General features: G+C 44.2%; 1 pseudogene across 1 annotated transcript; it reads left to right on the top strand.

The window, feature by feature from the left end:
• Positions 1 to 1,280: 1,280 nt before the first annotated feature.
• Positions 1,281 to 8,640, top strand: LOC309644139 (CDC42 small effector protein 1 pseudogene; annotated as a pseudogene). The gene has a single exon. The product of its transcript is annotated as a CDC42 small effector protein 1 pseudogene (transcript).
• Positions 8,641 to 9,097: the final 457 nt, after the last annotated feature.

Raw genomic sequence — 9,097 nt, 5'->3', positions numbered from 1 at the left:
GTAAAATAAAAATAGTTTTAAAAAATAACAGTATGAATATCACTGAAGTCATTTTTCTGACAAACATGTTAAATCTGAATCTCAACATGAGGAAACAATCCCATAAATTCAGATTATGTAATATTCTACAGGACAATCAACCCAGACTCCTCAAATGTATCAATGTTATGAAAAATGGGAAGAGACTGTTCTAGATTAAGAATAACTAAAGAGAACTAATAACTAGCAATGTGTGATCTTTGGATCCTGCACACATAAAAAACATTATAAAGGACCTTGTAGGACACAATTGCCTTGGTGAATCTAGGTGAAAGAATAGGATTTCTAGAATTATATTTTGGGAAATATTAGTATAGGAAATGCCTCTTTAACTGAAATGTATTGATGGCCTATCAATGCTAGGTGGTCCCATGGATATATTACCTCATAAAAAAGGAAGATGACTTCTTATTGTAGCTAAAACTCTCATTATTACTATTATTGCTGAGGGATACCAATAGATTCAATTCTAGAGTATCTTAGCTGGTTTATAGATTTCCAATTAGTGCCTATTTGCCAACTAGGATTTATTATGAAGTTGGGGAATTTCAGAGCTGGAGGGTTTCTTTCAGGTTGCATGGGCTCAACCCTCATGATTTTACAGATGAGCAAAAGGGACCCAGTTGGGCTATGATGTACCCATAGTCAGTTAAAAGGAAAACTGGTTTTGGAAATCTTGCCTTCAAATTTAGTACCCTTACAATAAAACCCTAAAGACTTATTTAATGCTAGCTGAAACATCAACAAGGGACTAAGCATCATAATGGCCTGCCCTGAGATGGGCCCCTTCTGCATGGAAAAAGGCTTAACACTTGGGGGAAAAAAATGCATGATAATCCTCAAGGCACACAGAGCCTCCACCTCTTAGCACTCGTGATAATGCAAGCAGGCTGTGAGTCCAGGTCGAACCAAGACATGCCATTTGCTTGACTTTTTTATTACATCAGAAAGCATGAGGGGGACATCCCTGGTGGTGCAGTGGTTGAGAATCCACCTGCCAATGCAGGGGACACAGGTTCGATCCCTGGTCTGGGAAGATCCCACATGCCCTGGAGCAACTAAGCCTGTGTGCCACAACTACTGAAGCCCACTCGCCTAGAGCCTGAGCTCTGCAACAAGAGAAGCCACCGCAATGAGAAGCCCACACACCGCAACGAAGAGTAGCCCCCGCTCACCACAACTAGAGAAAGATTTTTGCAAAGATCCAATGCAGCCAAAAAAAAAACAAAAAAACAAAAAAAAGCACGAGGAGTTCAAGCCAACAGTTTTTTTCTCCCTAAGAAATACAAAAGAGAAAAGTGCCTGCTTATGGAAGGTAGATAACAAAAGAGTCCTAAGTGCTCTACTATCCTCCTGATAAACATCTCCCTCACAACATTCCCAGCAGGCCTCACCCCAGCTAGTAGAATGGTAGGAGAGACAATAAATCATTTATCCTTTATAAAAGTTCTGTAACTCCTTCTTGACTGGACTAAGACTCCAGATTTACATCCCCTATTTTGTATTTCCTTCTGAGAATAACTCCTGCCCTACACGGTGAATTTAAGGAAATCAAAACCCCCTGTTTGTAAAATGATTTCTCTGACTGGCTCATGCTGATTCCTCAGGGGCCAGTGGAATGTCCTATAATGGTGACAGTGAGAGTGTGACTTCTTGTAGTGGGGCAGGTACTGGGGGTGGGGCAGGCAAAGGGCTCTAGAGGACACAGAGCACAAAGGTGAACAAGGCTAATGTTTGTAGAGGGAAGCCCAAGTCAAATAGCTGGAAGAACACATACGATGTCAAGTCAGGAGGCTACTGAGATTGGGGTTGCTCAGTTTGGGACTGAATGGAAATGGGCCCGTAGGACAGACAGTTTAGAGCCAGGCAAGGTCTCTTGGAAAACAGTCCCAGATTCTAGCTGGCATATACAGCTCAGCATTTGTGGCTGTCAGGGCCTGGTGTCTTGAAGCAACTAGGATCATGTGGACCCAGAAGAGCCACCAGTCAGTGAACAATAGTAAGAGCACCAGGGCCTGCATTAGGGTCTAATGGAGTGAAAAGTGGATCCCCACGTAAAAAGAGATCAGCAGGATGTAAAGTCAGGGATAAACGCATCGTTGCCCCAATAATCAAATCAAGGGAGGAGCAAGAATGCAAGCATGAAGCCCAGGATAGCAGGCAGCCAAGGGGGTCAATCTTGGAGGAGTCCACACGGTGCTGGGGTGGGATGGGTTGAAGTGACGCCAGGGTCAAAGGGTGGATGGTACAGCCACTTTGCATTCTGTTCCTACTGCTCTGAATGGGATGTGTCTTGTGCCATCCAAAGTTCCATCAGAAAATTTGTTTACTCTGTTTCCTTGCAATTAACTGGGAGTAAGAAGGAACAAGGAAATGTTTGCTTATGGGAAGAGTGTGATTGTGTTGACAGGAAGTTTGAGTTGAAAGGAACCCCAGAATTTCAATCCTGCAGGCATTTCTACTGGAATTTGCTGGAGCAGTAGGAAGGGGGGAATATGGCACAGGGACTGCACCATGATCAGCTACACCGAGTTCTCCAACTGACTGGTTGGGGATCCATGGGTCAGGCCAAGGTGTTCTGTTTAGAAAAACTGTGAGAACGCACTTGTTTTGGAGAGGGTGGGTAACGTTAGCACACACTCAGCTAATGAGACATCTTCCCAGCTCAGCTAAGAGACATTTATGCTTAAGCCTGGAGAGAATGGAACGGAGGAACCTTGGGTTCTAGGGAAGGTGAGGTTCCCAGCACGGAAGCCTGAGAACACAGGGCACCAGCAGGGCAGGGGACAAAGGGAGCCTGCACCCTGGGGGTGCTCCAGGGCCTGCTCAGAAGAGGGTAGAGAGTAGGGTCCAGCTGATGGGATGCCAGTGTACCTACCTTTACCACAACTTCTACCACAGTAGGTCAACCTTTGTTTATCTTGCACATAGGGTTTCTGTGATTTTCTTTCGCTTGGCTTTAGATCACTTGAAAACCACCACCTTATACCAATAGCACTGAGTGCTGTCCATGTTCTCACCTCTGTGTTAGATGCTTTCTTGGTTATTCATGTAGGACCCTCTTCTCAAGGAGTTTACAGTCTCTGGAAATCCCAGTTTTATCTAATGGCAAAAAGGAGAGAACAGGACTTCCCTGATGGCGCAGTGGTTAAGAATCCGCCTTCCAGTTCAGGGGACATGGGTTCGAGCCCTGGTCCGGGAAGATCCCACATGCTGCAGAGCAACTAAGCCCGCGAGCCACAACTACTGAGCCCGAGTGCCACAACTACTGAGACCGAGCCCGCACGTCTAGAACCTGTGCTCTGCAACAAGAGAAGCCACCGCAATGAGAAGCCCATGCACCGCAACCAAGAGTAGCCCCCGCTCGCCACAGCTAGAGAAAGCCCACATGCAGCAATGAAGACCCAATGCAGCCAAAAATCAATCAATAAATATATAGATTTATTTTTTAAAAAAGGAGAGAACAATAGGGGAGCACTTAAGTGCTAAGTGTTAGGGGCTAGAAGTGAATCACAATTGCAAGGAAAAAGAGATCGCTGGGTTATGGCGGTGAGGGGCCATGTCAAAAAGGTACGGAAATTTCTACCCAAAAAAGTGGCATTTGAGTTGAACCTTAAAGGAGAAGAGGATTTGGAAAAGTGGGGAGGGTATTCTTAGCTTTGAGAACAGCACGAGCAAAGGTATAGCGATAGGAACACTCAAGACCAGTTTGGAAAATAGTAGATAGAGAAAACATATGGATGACTGACAGTGTTTTCCATTTTCTAAATTACTTATTCAGACTGTATCCTGAGCAAGAACAATTTCCTGTGGTTTATAAATAGGTCCCAGTTATTTTAGTAGAATGTAATGCTGATGATCATTCATGGAATGTTCCACAGAGACTTCAGTGTCCCAAGGGCCAGGAGAAAATGTATAAATGTGTATGACACGGTGCAGCACATGAAACATCATACATTACCGTAGGTTCATCAAGCCTAGCACAAAATTTATGCAGAAACTTAGTGCTACTAACCAGTAATTGTCTCTCTGTCTCATTCTCCCTCCTGGATTTGTTCCTGATTTACTATGCAAAGTGCATAAGGCTTCAGATGACATGTACCTCTGGATACAAAAGAATGAGAATAGAAATTGGGAGATTAAAAAAAAAAAAAACAGGCACAAGAGCTGAAGCCATTTGTCTGAGCTCACAGGGAGGGGGGTGCCAAGGTTACAATTCAGGATGCCCATTGAAAGTTTCCTTTCACCCAAGATCTTGAAAACAGAATTCCTACCCACCTCCATAAACTGAGAAGTCACCAGAATTGCACAGAATTCCAATTCCCATGATTCCTAAGATGAGGAGCTTTTCACAAGGCAGGTATGTTTCTTGGGGGCTGGGGATCCCAATTTCCTATACTTGAGAAACATTCCATTGCATACGTACATGTTATATGGTGTCCAAAAGAAAGAAGATATTTATATTGGTAATTAATTAGTTGAGGGATGGATCTGTATTTTGTTGCAATTAGCATTATCCTCAATGTTCCTATTCTATTTTCCAATCTGCTTCACTAGTATTTGCATCGCTATATACTGTTCATTTTGGGCTAAGAAAGATAATGAATGAACACATTTTTTTATTTGTGTTTTTCCTTTGAGTTCCTCTTCCCATATGGACTAAGGACAAACAATGAACTGATGATAATTCTCGATACTCCACCTTCTAGTCATAATGCAGTTGGTAAAAGAGGGAGCCTAGACTTCATTCAGTTTTGAGTGATGAAAATTAAGTTTGAGTAGCAGTAGCAGCAGCAGCAGACTACTTATTACAAAAAGTTTCTTAGGAAAAATATCCTACACTCAGTTCTGTCTTATATCTAAAGGGATCACTACCAAACATTCCCCAGACTATGAAATAACACTACAAGTGATTCTAGAAGTTTTTGCAAAATTTGGAGGCTTCACCCACACACTGGCTCTCTAAATAAGAACAAGTGTTATTACGTAGCCCTTCCATTCTTAAAATTAGGTCATCTTATTGAGTAATTAAAACCACCACCAATAGCATTTCTGGTCATTCCAATAATCCTCCCCCAAATTCTTAAAATACTACCAGAGTTGAAAAGGAAGTTCCACCCAACTTACCAAATGTAATAAAAACTGCCTACGAAAATGTCCTTTGACAGGCAGAATTTGTAGCCAGTCAAAGAGTATTATTTTCACACAGTGTTTAAGATTTACAGAATCCTTTCTTTTTTTAAAATTTATTTTATTTTTTGGCTGCGTTGGGTCTTCGTTGCTGCACACAGGCTTTCTCTAGTTGCAGTGAGCAGGGGCTACTCTTCATTGCGGTGCACGGGCTTCTCATTGCGGTGGCTTCTCTGGTTGTGGAGCTCTGGCTCTAGGCACACGGGCTTCAGTAGTTGTGGCACGTGGGCTCAGTAGTTGTGGCTCGTGGGCTTAGTTGCTCTGCGGCATGTGGGATCTTCCTGGACCAGGGATCGAACCCGTGTCGCCTGCATTGGCAGGCAGATTCTTAACCACTGCACCACGAGGGAAGCCCCAGAATCCTTTCTTAATGCCTAAGGTTTTACTTGGTTCAGTCATGCTGGGTATAAGTTTTACACTTTATGAGGATTTTCGGAAGGGAGAGGGTAAAGGTATTCTTTTTTGGACATACTGTCTTTTAGAATGATATGATAGCAACACTGGATTATATATTAAACCACAAGCTAGATACAAATTAAGTTCACAGGCATAATCCAATCAAGCATGACCTACATATATTTTTGGGTTTTGACATCCCAACATCTTAACCTTAGGGTATGAGAGAACTAGACTAGGAATTGGGAGATTCTACCATAGAAATCAAATCAGGTTTTTCCATTCTGATCCCTAAAACAAACAAGGACAATTTATTTGTTTTAGGGATCAAAAATTAAACAAAGACAAAAACAAAAAACAAAACACACCAGCTTTCCGAGATGTGGAAGTTTAGATAATGTCTTTTCTGTGTTGTTCTCAGGAAGTAAGATTCAAGTGCCCTTTGTTTGTATTTGTAAAGAGTGGCCACACACCCAGGTGATCAGGAAACACACCTTTCCTTCCTTTCTCCAGTATGGTCTATGTAGGCTTTCCCAAACTAGTATCCTCCCAGCACTCTCTCCACTGAATGTGACTTGAACAAAGGGCTTGGGGGTGGTGGGAGAGGAGGGTATCGTGGTAAAACTAGCTTTGGAAATGTGAGACGTCTACCTTATGAAGCATGGTGGCCTATTAAAGTCTGAGAAAACCTGCAATTAAATTAACATCTGTTTTGGATTATCTGAGCATTTCCCAAGCCAGCTTCACCACGGAACTCCATTCCCCTCTAGGCCGTGCATTCTGTGGGCTACATTTAGGTAAGCAAGAACACTAGCTTTCGCTCAGACACAGGTCCTCAAAGGCTTTCTTTGCCACTTGACAGCTTTGAGAATTTGGGTAAGTCACTTACCCTCTCAGAGTCCTGGTTTCCTCATCTGAATTATGCAGAAAAGAAATCTAGCTCTGCCAGCCGGCCCTTGGCTCCACCACCCCGCCGAGGAGCGAGCCTGGAAAGCCCACACTGGTGGGCCCCAAGCGGGACGCCCCCCCCACCAGCTGCCGCCAGTCGCCTCAATGCCAGAGTAGAGCAGGGTTCCAAGTCTGTGGAAGACATAATCTTGTGCCTGCCTCCCCACCGCCCTCTCTGACCTTGCTTGTCTCTCAGGGTCTGAGACGCTGACCTTCACTGCTCAGCTAAGGGCTCCAGAGACTCTACTTTCTCTACACCCGTCCAGCTGAGTAAACCTAGGATGTTGTTACACCTGAGGGGAGTGAGGAATGGGAGGTCAAGGCACCAGAGTAAGAGCCCTCTGGGGCCTCAGGCAGAGTGAAACCGTAACCATCAGGGGATGAGTGAATTTTGGCACAAACTGGGCTGTTGCGTGGTAGAGAAACCCCAGCTTAGGAAGAAGAGGAGGCGGCTTGACCAGGCCATGATTGGGGAACCAATGAATTTTGTCCACCTGCCTCACATTGGCTCTAGGGAGATGGGGGCTGGAGACGGACTGGCCATGACAGGTGCAGTTCAGGAGCAGATCAGATTCAAGGGAAACCAAGACAGGCTGTGGAGCAATTCTAGGGGCTTGTAGCTCCAATAGGAATGGTTCTGCTGTATGTCCAAGCTTCACTCTGTCCAGCCCAGAAGAGATGCTGCCCCTACCAGTTTCCCTCCTAGAATCAGTGACCCCAGGGCCCCTCTTTTCCCTATCTAATTAATAGTGCCGCAAAAGGCTTGGGCGCTGGACTCCCTCTACTCCCTCTGGCTGTAGCCCCTCCTGGAGATGGGGTCAAGGCAGCAGGACTGACCAAGTGACTACTCGTTAGCCAGAGGAGCTCAGCTGAAGCCCTGAACACTCTCAGATCTGAGGTAGGAGTTTTCTTGGACTTGGAATGTGATCCCTTCTGCTGAATGACAGCCTAGGTGCCATATGCTTTTAAACTCTTAACCTGGAGCTCATTAAATATGGTGGGTAGGTGAGATTACCAAAGCTGAAGCTGGCTTTGCTGAGATGCTCCCTACCTCCCTGCCCTTCTCTTTCCTCCTGGAATGAACTGAAGCAGATGTCAAGCAGGGGCTGGGAGGGTGACCACTGGCTAGTCTACTCTTTCTCTTTAGATCTCAGACTTTAAACTCACAGTCCCTCCATATCTCTCTGCCAATACCCGGGTCTTTCTCTAGGTAGGCCTCTAACCCTATGTTTCTGTAGCATTGCTGGCTCCCTAAGATCTTTCCTTTTTTTAAATTAATAAAAAATTGAATTAAAAAAAGAAAATAAATCTCTCATCATATTTTGAAGACATAGTATATACTCAATAAAGACTTGCCTCCTTCCCTTTGCAATCCATGGTAGTATAAATCTTTCTGTGTCTCACCAAGTGTTCCAGCATCCTCTCTAACGTGACCACTTTCTTTTTCCAGTCTCATCTCCCAGTAACAGGGAGAGGTGCTGATGCTCTTTTAAAGCCAGACTCTCTAGAATGCAAACTTACTAGCTGTGGGACTTAAGCCCAGTTACCTACCTTCTCTGTGCCCAAGTGTTCCCACCTGGAAAAGGGGGCTAATAATGGTAACTGCTTCATAGGGTTGTGAAGATTAAAGGTTAATATTGATAAAGCACTCAGAATAACATCTGGCATAAGGTAAGTGCTCAATAATCTCATTAAAGCTACTAGTAGTTTTATTTTCTAATCGTAAACTATACTCCAGACACACTTGGCTCTTGGCTACACAAAGATACCTGATGCTTTCCCATGTCCATGTCTTTGCTCTTGCTGACCTCTTCACCTGGAATGTCCTTCTTCACCTGTTCAACCTGGTAAAATCCTACGCATTCTTCCAGGCCCAACCATGAATGCTACCTTCTTGATGAAGCCTTTCCAGATTTCCCCTAACCTGGTATCTTCCTCTTTGAAGGAATCCCCTCAGGGCTTTGTAGGGCTCTCTCCTGGCTCTTATCATGTTCAACTTTGTATTCAATGAGTTTTATACTCCTGGAGGAGCAATACACACACACACACACACACACACACACACACACACACACACACACACACACACACACGCAGCACCCAGCAGTGTGATCTAGCAGGGAAAACTTCAGGCTGGGAACCAGGAAAACTGGGCTCTGGTCCCAGACCAACCACTCTGTAATCTTGGGTAAGTCACTTCATTGAGATTTGGTTTCCTCTTTCTTAAAACAGCGGGTTGGATTAGATGAGATCCGAAGCCTCTTCTATCTCTACCCTTCTGTAAGTCTAGTGTACACTCCTTGGACTGCCGTATACATGCCTGTGGGATTTCCAGTGAATAGAGGAACAAAGTTTGATCCAGAAATATCTGGTCACAAACCCTTGATTGCATTGTTTTAAAAGCAAAAGACTGAACAATCCAAATAAATAAAGTGTGGCATATAATGGAATAGTAACCAGCTGTAACAACAACAACAACATAGAATAAGGAAGCTTACCATGTGCTGAGAAGGAGAAAGCTTTA

This window comes from Balaenoptera physalus (assembly GCF_965194825.1).
Source record: "Balaenoptera physalus genome assembly, chromosome: 15".
Lineage (NCBI taxonomy): Eukaryota > Metazoa > Chordata > Mammalia > Artiodactyla > Balaenopteridae > Balaenoptera > Balaenoptera physalus.
This window is presented reverse-complemented; position numbering and strand designations above follow the sequence as displayed.